This window comes from Gobius niger (genome assembly GCF_951799975.1).
Source record: "Gobius niger genome assembly, chromosome: 24".
NCBI classification, from domain to species: domain Eukaryota; kingdom Metazoa; phylum Chordata; class Actinopteri; order Gobiiformes; family Gobiidae; genus Gobius; species Gobius niger.
In genome coordinates, this window is record NC_136875.1 from 11746182 (window position 1) to 11759203 (window position 13022).

General features: G+C 41.9%; 1 protein-coding gene across 1 annotated transcript in view; it reads right to left on the minus strand.

The window, feature by feature from the left end:
- tnip1 (TNFAIP3 interacting protein 1) overlaps positions 1 to 5089 on the minus strand; it is a 46616-nt gene extending 41527 nt beyond the window's left edge. Inside the window, exon 1 of the mRNA XM_079582305.1 lies at positions 4985 to 5089. The gene's annotated coding sequence lies outside the window, so the exon portion shown is untranslated. The remainder of the gene's footprint in view (positions 1 to 4984) is intronic.
- Between the last annotated feature and the right edge of the window lie 7933 nt (positions 5090 to 13022).

The window sequence follows — 13022 nt, forward strand, 5'->3', positions numbered from 1 at the left end:
TTGAAAATACATTAATAGAAAGCTGTGATGAAGGTTGTTTTTTACTTTAGGCATATTCAATTAAAAAGCATAGTTAACATTTTGAATTGAATTTGAACTTTAAAACAATAAAGGTGAAGTTATATATCTGACCTCCACTGAGTCCCAGTTGTTTGTATATTTTTCTGTATGTGGCCCTCAGTGAAAACAGTTTGGACTAAAACTATGGTTACATTTGTTTTAATGAAGCATAGATGAAATGCAAATGTATATAGAAAAATAAACTATCATTATTTGCAGTTATTTGTATTCCACGCTTGTCATCGCCATGTTTGGCCCGCGACCCACAGGCACATTTTCATTTTGGGATTTTTGATGAACTTATACAGGAACAATTGCTGAGCGATGTCATAACTTTTCAGGAATTGTAGATTTATTACCAGTTTTAACCTAATTCAATGCTTTACAAGGACATTTAAGGCCTTGATTTTGGCAGAATTCACTTAAAGCAGTACTAAGTAACGTGTTTACCTTAATAAATCCTTTTCGTAGTCCCTGTGGGGGTAATACAAGTGTTTATGGGATGATTGGAGGGTCTTTCATCTCCCCCTGGTGTCTCTGACCAGAAAACCATGTTTGCAACTTGACTGCCACCGGTCCGGAGAAAGCAATACACACTAATAGAATCACGAAGAAGAAGCTAACATGCTAACGGGTAAAGCTAACTGCGGGCTAGCGTCTCTTTAAACAGTATTTACAGCCAAGTTTGAGTGAAAAAAAATATTTCCATTGTATAATTGGATGCACAGTAACCCTCTCTCCCTTCGCCTTTCCTGTCAGCGTAGTATTTACTCTCCAAGACAATTAATAAGTTAAAAAAATCTTAACTTGCTACGACACCTGCAGTTGCGCTTATGGCCTCTAGGGGGAAGCGTTACTTAGTGCTGCTTTAATACATTTTAATGCCCCACGTAAACCATTATCCAGCTGCAGCGCACGGTGGAGACCAAATATTCAAGTGAGTAACACGTATGGACTGACACCCTCACTTCACCGAACTACCCCCTTACTTTGAGTCAAATGTAGTATTTTGTATGCAATAATTTCACTGCACATTATCCACTCTAGGGAAGACAGTGAACTGAAATCAACCAGAAACATTACAAGACATTACAGAAGCTTATTGAAACCTACAGCCAATACGACATAAAGTAGAGTCACATTTTCTTGAAACTCATGCCCTTGATTTGAGCAGATAAGTAAAGAGCAATCTGCCACTGGAACAAGTATTTGCACTTAAAAGTATAGATCATCAATCCCAAATTACTTTACTTTCTTCTTGTTTTATTGCGTGATTGAAGCAGGCAGTGTACTTGTATTGCAATAAACGTTCACTCCAAGTTACACTTTGTTGAAAACCACAGATCAGCTCTGTTTGGTGTTAAAACGAGCTTCCAGGTCCGACGTTGAACAAACACCGCGGGCACGCCCTTGCAGTCACTGTCGCCGTGGCAACAGCGTATACCCTATATGCAACAGCCCGATGCCAACGAGTCATTTTGCAACTTTGCACATGAGTTGCACTTCCTAATTTGACAAGTGCAGCTTATAGAACGAGTTTGACCTTCGCTTTCAGCCGTCAGAGGTGCAGACTTTAAAACGCACAAGACGATATAAAGACAATCTGAAGTAGTAGTAGTATGTAAGGACCTGCCAGTTTAGGGTTAGGGTTAGCAATGGTGCATATCCAAATCTCAAAGAGGTTATGTGTGCCTCATGAGAAAGCCAAAGACCTTGTAGTTTCTAAAAGTATGAGTAAGATATGTGTGAGTAAAAACCCAAATCATAACCCGAACCCCTGATCAAGGGGACGGTAAACAGCAGGTTAAAACAATATAAAACTGTAGTTCTGCACACAGCTGGTGAATATACACAAGATGGATACACACAATACAAAAGCCCTTCTTTGTATTGGCCACACACTTAAAACAGTGTCCTCTTAAACCTGTTACTTAAAGGAGCTATACCTGATTTTACTTCTAGAAATGGAATGAAACTTATATTATCCTCCTTTAGTATACTGTAAACTCAAATGCTTGTAGGGAAAACAGCATGCATCCAATTGTAAAACATTTGTATCAATTTCATGAACTTTCAGGCTATTTTTTGCAGCATTCTTGTGAATGTGAGCCTGAAAAGTGACCCTACAAGTTGTGAAATTTGCCTATAGAAACTTGTCCCCGAAAATAATTTGGATGCTACAAATAGATTAGGAAAGTTATGAATGAGTTTGGATAACAACTGGCCTCCCCTTTCATTGTTTGCAATCAAAAAATCAGGTATAGGGCTTTAAGTACACGTAAAAAGTAGTGACCCAAATGTTACTTGAGTACTGTGATCCCTGAGTAACAGTTTGAGCGTAAAAGTCTGACTTCCAAGAGAAACAAATGTGATTGATGTGAAAATAACAAGAAAATACCATAAAAATGTATCAAATATATATATATTTCTTAACCTGTTACCTGACTAGGGTTAGGGTTAGTTAACCCTAATCCAGATATAATTATGGTTAAGAGCGGCAAGTGTAACGTACGTTGTGTTTCACTCACACAGATCTCACACATACTTTTAGAAACTAGAAGGTCTTGGCTTTTAAATGAGGCATCACACCTGCATATAGGCTGTAAGTGGCACAGGTAACTTTTAAAAGTAAAGATACTTCATTACAATATTAATATACAATACTTGTCGTCATTATTCACTCACTCCACATGTTTGCTAAGTGGTGACCTCACAGCTCTACTTCCAGATCCACAAATGTACGAGAAACTACAAAAAACTCTTCAAGACCACAACCAATATTTCTGAAACTCAACAGAGAGTTACTGAACAGACTTATTTATCAGGCCCACTAGCCAAAAATACTGAACCTACTGCTATAAAAGTAATATTTACCAAACATCAGGGTTAGCAGAGATAAATGCTAACGGCGCAGCAGCTACGCTAACCCCAGAAGTAGTGACTTTAGTAAAAATTACATTTTTAGCAGGAGGTCTGGAATTTTTGGCTAATGAGTCTAAGAAATAGTGACGGAAGTCGTGACGTCACATTTAACAAACGTATTGACCTTATTCCGCCCCGCCCACTTTTGACTCTTTTTGCTTTGTCTCGACACTTCCGTTGTCCCGACACTTCCGGTCGAGCGCGAAGCCCGTTCAGTAAACGGAGAACGAGGGGAAAAAGTTCACCGCGCAAATCCGATGTTGTGATGATGTACCGTTTTCGTGTTTTCGTTTAGTAACTGATTCTACAGTATGTGGACTTCTCCAGCCCCATGTTAACAGATAGGAGAAAAGGGGCGGGCACAATTCATGGCGCCGCCCACGCGAGCCTCCGGATTAAGGTGTATAATCGGTAATAATAATAATAAGGTGATCGGTGAGTAAGCAACTGTTGTAGCCACAGCTGCCCTGGCGTAGACTGACAGAAGCGAGGCGACCAGCCGGTGCCAACGGCCTCTCCGACCACTCACTCACACATTCACCCAGGTTCCAAGTACCAGCCAGGCCCTTCCTGCTGAGCTCCCGAGGTCGGGATCGGGCAGAGGGGGATAGGGTTTAGGTTTAGGGTCAGGGGTTATAGTTAAGGTTCGAGACGGCGAGTCTGTTGTAATTTGTGTTTCACTCACACAAATCTTACACATAGAAACTTGAAGGCCTAAGGCAGTCGTCACAGTAACAGTAGTGAAAAACATGTTGATTTTTCCCCCCCCATATTGATCTGTCTCAATTTTCTCATTATAAAAACAAACAGCTGATCCATGATCGCAGACAACATATACAAACCTGAGCTCAAACAACATTACTTTGAGTGAATAAATCTACCAGTGAAACAATCTGATTGCACTTGAAATTATAAATCATATATCAGTATACTTGAAATATCATGTTGCAACATATTCCAAAAGCAAAAGTATTCATTTCACAGGCAGCACTGCAAAAAGTAGATACCGAGCAATGTCTTAAATGACTTGAATTGAGGAAATATATCTTGTTTTGAGCGTAATTTAGACATTTTTCCTGATCGGACCAAGTTTACTTTGCTTGTTTGAGGACATTTCAGACCGGTTCTAAGGTAAATCTCGCTTGAAATAAGAAAGTAAAATTGCCAATGAGATAAGACCGTTTTTCTCACCCCATTGGCAAAGAAAATGACCTGAAATAAGGACGAAATGTATCGAAACGAATCAGAAACATCTCAGAACAAGTGAAATAATCTAGGAAAAATGCCCAAGAACAACTTACCTAGTCAAAACAACTAAAATTTTGATTATTATGCTCGAATTGAGATGTTTATACTGATCTAGTTAATTGCTTTTTGCAGTGTACTCCTATTAAGAAACCATCTTGATAGTACACTACAAAAAGTGAATATCAAGCATTGGCTTAAATGACTTGAATTGAGGAAATGTATCTTGTTTTGAGTGGTTTTCACTCTTTTAGACACTTTTCCTGATCGGACCAAGTTTACTTTGCTTGTTTGAGGACATTTCAGACCAGTTCTAAGGCAAATCTCGCTTGAAAAAAGAAAGTAAAATTGTAAAATAATTTTCTTTCCCCATTGGCCAAGAAAATGACCTGAAATAAGGACGAAATGTATCGAAACGAGTCAGAAACATCTCAGAACAAGTGAAATAATCTAGGAAAAATGCCCAAGAACAACTTAACTAGTCAAAACAACAAAAATTTGGATTATTATGCTCAAATTGAGATGCTTATACTGATGTTTAGCAGTCATCACAGTGTATTAGCTTTGAAGTAAGGCAGTATTTAGTTAGTGCCAGATAGAAAATCACCAGAAAGATCAGGTTAGTACAATGACCAGATGAAGGGTCTATCCCAAACTCTCATTTTTGACTCTTTCTGTCTAATAATCCCCCAAAAAGTAGCTTGTCCAGTTTGCAGAATAGCCTCAAATCGAGTAAAAGCAGTTTTCTCGCACTCACCCACTCATTCGTCCTGCGCTGCACTGGAGCTTTTTAAGGAAACTCTTCTACAGCGGGAAGTATTCTCAGCGCTGCAGCAGACTGGTGGGGATTTCCCAGCGAAGGGCCTGGTCCACACACGACCGAGCAACTGTTTACAGGCCGCCCGGGCGTTAAAGGGGATCTGCCGCGCTTTCATGTGGCCTCTTAAATACATTTTCGCTCGTAAATTTCGGGACAGCGGTGGATGTTTTGCGATCTTTACTGACGCGGTGGGAATGTGAGGGGAGCGCGACGACAAATGTTTTATCGGTGCGGTGGAGAGACGGGCAAAGAGGCCAGCAGAGGGCAGCGGAGTGCGTTTAGTAAATCGCCTTTTCTTAGATTGTTATCACACTGTTATCTCGTGAAAAGTGCTTACCAACCACGAAACTCTCAAAATAGAGTCTGTTTACACGAAAAAATAGATTTGAAAGATTATGTACCCTTAATAAAATCCCCGTCTTGCGGTGGGGCTGGTCCTTGATGAAGTGCTTGAGCAGAATATTTAAAAAGAAAAACAGATAAAGGAAAAAGTATTGGTTCTCAAAGCGACAAGATGGACGTTCATAGAAGTCCCTCATCTTCATGGGTTTGTGATAACCACTCATTTCCAAGGCATATTTTACCTTACACTGTTGTGGGCATTATTGATATAAAGAAAAATAAAGGCTGTGGCCCAAGAAAACACATAAAAAGGTTAAAGAAAGCAATGAAATTCAATATAGCAAGTTTTAGATGTACAAAAGTTTAAAGGAATAGTTCACCATTTTCCTTACTGAGATATGTTCTTACCTGAGCTTAGAAGAGTTGTACCTGTCTGGTCTTTGTGCCTGTGGAGGATCGCGGTAGCTTCCAACTTCACTCCGTTTGGAGCTATAGGAATACATTGGAAGAGGCCAAATGCTAACAATGTCTTTGGTCTTTTTGCATGACTGAGGGCATGCACAAAGACAGGTACGAATCAACTCGTCTCAGCTCAGGCAAGAACATGTCTCAGTGTGGAAAAACGGTGAACTATTCCTTTAAGAATTGAAAGATGGCAAAAATTCACATTTTGCATGGTTGATTCTTAACAAGGTTCCAAGTAGAAGTTCAAGGAAGGTTCTTGAGTCGTCTTCTGTACTGCTCACATCCAAAAGGCTTCGTCAGCGACTCGTAGAAGATGACTCAAGAACCTTCTTTGAAGACGACTGTACGACTGAGAGCCTACACCAGGGGTAGGCTACGTCAGGCCCGGGGGCCAAATCCGGCCCTCCAGCACAGAACCTCTGGCCCTCAAGATGATTTTGAGAAACATGACCACACAAATCAGAGAGTACTTTTAACATTATTAGAGTTAAATGGGAGGAAAAAAGGTAGAAATACTGTCAATGCACCCAGTTAGGTCATATATTATATACAACACTGGCATTTGAAAGAAATGCACTGGAAAAAGAATAATCGTTTTAAGGAAGAAATGACATGAATCTACTTGAATTAAGAGATTAAATCTAAGGTTTGAGTAGATTTGGTCTGGTCTTAGACAAGATAAAACCTCTATTAGTAGATATTCTCTTATTTTGTGTCATTTCACGTGAAAAGCAATAATTTATCTGATCAAGTGGGTTTTATTCTTGTTCCATTGGCGCTATAGCATTCGTATCTTGGATTAGTTCAAACCGACTCAAATTCCACATAGAAGAACTTTTATTCAAGCAATTTTAAGTCATTTATCTCATTTAAGATGGTCATGTTTCCGGTGTTGTGCTTTAGTTTGGGCTAATAATCAGCGGCTTCGGCCCTAGGTCTATTTACAATAAAGAAAATTGTCCCTCTGCCAAGAAAACTTGCCTTCCCCTGGCCTACACAGACATGTTCCAAGAAGAACTTCACTATTACAGTTATATTCTTTTAGTAAGACAGAAGGTTTAGTTTACCTGCTTGACAAGTTTCGATCACTTCCTGTGATCTTCTTCAGAAGCGTCACCTGGTGGTGGAGGTGACTAGTCAAGCAGGTAAACTAAACCTTCTGTCTTACTAAAAGAACAAAACTGTAATAGGCTTAACCTAAGAAGACAGTATGAACCTTCTACAAAGATCTTCACTCTGCAGCCAGAAGCATTGGGCATGACACCAAAAAGAAAGAAGAAACCTTTTATTAGGGCGGCACGGTAGCGCAGAGGTTAGTGCTCTCGCTTCACAGCTAGAAGGTCCGGGTTCGATTCCCACCTGCAAGGGGCCTTTCTGTGTGGAGTTTGCATGTTCTCCCCGTGTCTGCGTAGGTTTCCTCTGGGCACTCTGGTTTCCCCTACCACTAAAAACATGCACAATAGGCCAGGATGAATGATGTGTGTGAGTGAATGTATGGCGGTGTCAGAGGGGCCGTTGGCGCAGACGAGTGTAGTTGCGAAAGCGCTTCTGTCAGTCTCCCCCACCGAGAATGGAGTGAATGTACAATTGTCTCATGTAAAGCGCTTTGTGACCATGTCTGTGAAAGGTGCTATATAAATAAAGATCTTTTTCTATTGAAAACAACAGTTAAATCAAGCTGAACACACTGAACTCAGGGATGAGTGGCTTCACTGTTATTGTTGATCACTTCAAACATTTGTTGCGGCTCGATGCCAGTGTTTACAGGAAGTGAGTGGGAACATTCCTCCATGTGGCGGCCTCAGGAAGGGCATCTACTGACCGGAACTATTGTCCACTTTTGTAAACTTCCCTGGCCTTGCCATCCGTCCCCAAAGGTCCTAAATCTGCGTATTATGAACTGTAGCTTTGTCCTGTTCCCTCTCAGTGAAACCTGCAGCAGCCGTTTGATGTCTCTGCACCACCTGAAGCTCTGTTGAACAAGCATTGCAGATCATTAGGGCGCCCCCTCTCTGTGGGGTGTGGAAAACATCTCAGGTGGATCTGCTTGTGATGCCAGCAACGTTGGAAACCATCAGGACCATCAGGTTACACAATACAAGGTTTCACTCATCAGAGAATCAAACTTTCTTCCACCTTTTCATGTCCCATGTTTGGTCGCTCTTGCAAAGTCCAAGCGGACGCGTCTGTGGCTCAAGGAGACGAGGCCTTTGACATTTTTGAAGCCCTTCAGTCGCAGACGTCTCAGATGGCTGCTGGGCTGCAGTCGGCTCCAGTTACGGCCTTCATTTGGGTCGAGGATCGTCCAGTTCCAAAACCCTCAGAATCTTTTAAGAAATTCAAAGTGTGTGACTGTTTTACTGCGTCCCACCTCAGCCGCGATGGCGTGCAGCGAGAGGCCCTGTTCATGCAGCTCAACAACCCGACCACGTTCAAAACGACTGGTCTTAAACTCTTTATTGTGTATTTGGAACTCTCTGACCATAGACGCGCCGGTCCAGGCAATAAAGGAGATCTAAGATAAGATAAGATAAGATAAGATAAACCTTTATTAATCTCACAAAGGAGAAATTCACTTGTTACAGTCGGCGTTACTTCACAGTCTTATTGTACTTATCTACTGTGCTTTTATATTAGCAAGTAAGTGCTTTATTTGTCATCGTAAAAGCGTGCAACTGAATAGCGTTCAGGTGTTGGCCCTGAGCCGCCACTGAGCCAACCTGACCTGCATATCTGTGGAGGTAGAGGAAACCTGGCTGGCTGCCTTCAGTCTCCTCTGACCCTCTGACCCCCCTTGTCCCTGTTTCAGAGCGTGGTGTCCTGCACTGTTCAGCTCCTCCACCTCCTCCTTCCTTTTCCTCCTGCGCAGCTCCATCCGCTCCACAACAGTCTTTCACCATATGCTGGGAAGAGCTTAGCAGTTAATCCGGTGAAAGTCCATTAGCCTGAACAATAGGAGGCATAGCTGTGAGTCTCAGTATAACTTTCAGGGTTTGCAGTGTCTGACAAAATGAACCCTGAGTTTACTGTAACACAAGTAGATACAATGAACGTCGCAAAGTTTATATACCTCTTTGTTATAGTGTGTTAAATTGCTCATAACCTTTAGGACAGAGGTGGATATTGCATGCTTTTACAGACACTTTGGGAATATTAGAAAAGCTTTGCCGACAAAAACTTTGCCATAACAAAAAAAATCTCAGTTTATTCACATGTAAATTCTAAGCTATATCACCACTGTCATACTCTCACTAAGCATAATATAATAAGCTTTGAAAACTTAATCATGCTTTAGAATCTGGGCCTGCTGTTCAAGATGATTAATGGTCAGAAATGACATCTCGAGGCGTTGGTCGACTGTTCGGGGCGAGTGTTGGATTCCACGATGTCGAACTCATTTGGCAGCTCAGCGTTCGCAACACAAACACATGAATTACATCTATGTGCGAAAGTTTTGTTACAGATTGAACAGACGTGTGTTTTTTCTTGGGTGATTTTAAACAGTTTTATTTACGATTTAAAAACGAAGAATCAAAATGGGCTCAAACGATTGTTAAAGAGGGGGTATTATGCTTTTTTCAGCCACATAGCACCAGTCTATAGCACACTACAATGATGACGAAACCTTCTGTTGGTCTGTCAATGCAGTAAATTAGAAAAACTGCCTTGTATAAAATTGCTCTTTCAAAATGGCGTTAGCAAATGACTTGAAATAGGCCCCTGTCTCTTTAAGAACCTCTGACCCTTTCCGACACGCCCCCTCCACACGCTGTCTGTGGCATCACAACAACACTGCGCTCGTTGTCTCAACTGTATTGAAACTACGATCGGTGCATTTTAATTTTTATTGTTGGAAAGGAGCTACTGTTTATCACTTTGGGAACGATGGCCACACAGGATATTATTTGGAGACGAACCTTCCACACCGGACGCTTGGAAGGGGCTCTTGCCTGAAAAATAACTGCTGTTTGGAGGCTATCTCTTTGCATCTGCCATGCCCTATGGATCTCTAACTATACCCCCATGGACGACACCAGGATCTGCAGGAGCCCATACGATTCAAAAGACGGACATTATCTGTGCAGGTGGACAATGGTTTTTCGAGGTTACCCGTTAGCTTGTTATAATCGACTACAGCTCATTGTTGATGAAAAGTCTGCAATAAACCACAAATGTGTAAAGCCAGGCTCATTGTGTGATCATCGTAAAGGCTGCTTCGAGTAGTTGCTGCTTTATTGACGTTATTTGTGCATAACATGCTGCCTGTTTTCAATGAATGTTGTGAAGGTGAAGGTTGTTAGCTTGTCGCGGCTAATAGTGCCTTAGCTCCGGGAGAACACCACTCGGCTACGACTCACTGTAGATGAAATGTGAGCAATAAACTACACAATCAACAAGCCCGGCTCCGTGTGTGATCATCATAAAGGCTGCTTCAAGCAGTTGCCTGTTTTAGTGACGTTTTCAATGCATAATATGCTGCTTGTATTCAGTGAATTTTCCCGTTAGCTTATCGCGGCTAGCTTGTTAGCTCCGGGAGAAAACCACTCGGCTACGACTCACTGTAGATGAAATGTGAGCAATAAACTACGAAATCAACAAGCCTGGCTCCGTGTGTGATCATTGTTAAACGGTTCTTTGTGTGTGTGGTGGTTTTATTGACTTTATGTGTGCATATTTCTTGTTTTCACGTGATGACTCGAGGTTTAGCTTAGCATTAGCTTTCTCTGGAGGCTCTGTGCATCATCAAGGCCCAGCGCAGAACCAGACACTGAAATAAGTGTTCTTGTCACCGGTTTTAATCCTGGGTGTTTCGGTAACAGAAACACTGATGTGTGTCTTTGTAAAAGTCTGCTGTGGCTCCGGTTCACAACACATGAAGCTAATCCTCCATGATGACTGTTTACATCTTAGGGCTAGACACTGCGGGGAGGGGGTTCTGCTGAGGAGCAGTGGTTGGTTACTCGGCTGGTGACGAAAGGTCGGAGGCGTATCCTGGAGGTCGAGGGCGTTTCCTGAAGGAATCAGGCGTTTTATCCCTAAAATGGCCGCCATCAGAGTTTCTACAGATTACTCGAAAATACGTGAATGTGCCAAGGCAACACTTCAGGCATGGTTTTAATGAGGGAATGACTTAATAACATGATGTAAAGCTTGAAAAAGTCGATTTTGCATAATACCCCCCCTTTAAGTAAACACCAGTAAACACTGAACAATTAGCTTCAATCAATGCAAACACTTCTGATTATAATTCGTTCAACATATATACAGTATTTCATAAACCAGCAAGTGCTTTTTCAGAACAAAATGAACACATTTAAAACATTTTACATTTACAGAAGCAGTCATTAAAAAGAGATCTGTGAAGTTAATTCAAACTAAATTAATCACTTGTAGAATTGACCCTTTTCACAAAGCCAAAAGAGGCGTCTTTTTTTTTCTTATTATTTTAACTGTGGGATGTTGAAATGTGCTTTAAACAGTGTTCATGTGTCTGTTCAGATTTCCTCTTTTGGTGAATGTTTTCTGACAAACTGAGCAGCAGTAAAGCCTCTATTCTGTGTGTGTTCTTCTATGATCATCTAAAGTACACTTACGGGCAAATGTTTTATTACAGATTGAACAGTCGTGTGGTTTCTCTCCAGTGTGTGTTCGTTCATGCATCTTGAGGTGAATGAGCTGTAAAAACTTTTTCTCACAGACCTGACAGCTGTAAGGCCTCTCTCCTGTGTGTGTTCTTCTATGTAAAATTAAAGCACTAACTTGGTTAAATGTTTTCTGACATGTTGAACACTTGTAAGGCCTCTCCCCTGTGTGCACTCTAATGTGTCTTGTTAAATCATGTTTATGACTAAATGTCTTGTCACAAACATGACAGCGGTGCTTCTTCTTCTCTTCTCCTCCGTCAGCTCCAGACGTCTCTCCGTTGTCGACCGTCGCGCTCGTCTCTGGGTCAGACTTGTTTTGGGCGGAGACTTTGGTGCTTCTGTCTCTGCTCTGGACCTGGTTGTGGTGATCTCCATCAGCCTCTGTCTCCATCTGTGCGTCTGAGCGGCTGAATGGAGGTTCTTCATCATCGTCGTCAGTGTCAGACGAGTGCTCAGTGTGTCCCTCCGTCTCTGAGCGGAAATGTGGCTCTGAGCTGATGTTCCCGCGCTCAGTTTGTCTCTGTGGAAGCGGGGAGGGCTCTTCTCTCTTCACACTCACAGCACTGGACTCTGGGAAACACCTGAAACATGATTTAAATATGAATAAAGTGAACAATAAAGTGACTGAGACGTGTTTGAAAGTGTGTGAGCCTACACTGGCAGCTGCTCTTCCTCCCGTGTGACGCTCTGCTCTTCTGGCTCCTCTTTGATCCGTGAGGTCTCGGTGATTTCCCGTTTCAAACTCTGACCAGCGTCCACTCTGACCAGTACGACTCTCGGGCTCAGTATCGGGTCCAGGAGCCGCTGTTTCCTCCGGTTCTCGTCTTGGGAGCGACGCAGTTCCTCCTCACACTCCGCTGTCGTCCTTTCAAACAGCGCACGTGTCTCTCCAGCCGCCGCAGCCAGACGCTCGTTCACAAAAGCTCTGAACGTTTGGCCTTCACACATTTTTACAAACAGCCCTAAACAGAGACCACAGAGGAAACTATGTTTCATCATTTACATGTTACTCTCCTGTCAAATAGAGCTAAAGCTGGACCTGGACTTTTAAACTGTCACCAAAATAAATGATGGAACAAAGAAAAGCAAAATTCTTGTTTCATTATTTGTATTTTGAAACATTTTCATGCAGACTGACCATAAAGTGCTCACTTAAATGCTACTTTCTCATATTTTCGCTGCTACCGCAACAGTTACTCTCCTGTCGAGCTAACTGCCGATTAGCCTTTAGCTCCTGAGAGATCATAACTTCCCCTTCATCGTGATCGCCAACAAACATGAAAACTCATCTTAAAAACGTGTTAAACAACCTTATGAACAGAAATTACTCACATTTACTCACCTGTTCTGTGTCTAAAATGATTAAAATGACAGTCGTTAGCTTCACACAGCAGCAGCAGACTGTGGGAAAGAGGGAGCTGTGTTGCCGGGGTAACGAACTCAAACAAATCAACTGCCTGAGAAATAAAGGGCATTTAACAGAGTGTCAAGTTTTTGTAATTCGTCTCATTTTGGTGGGATAA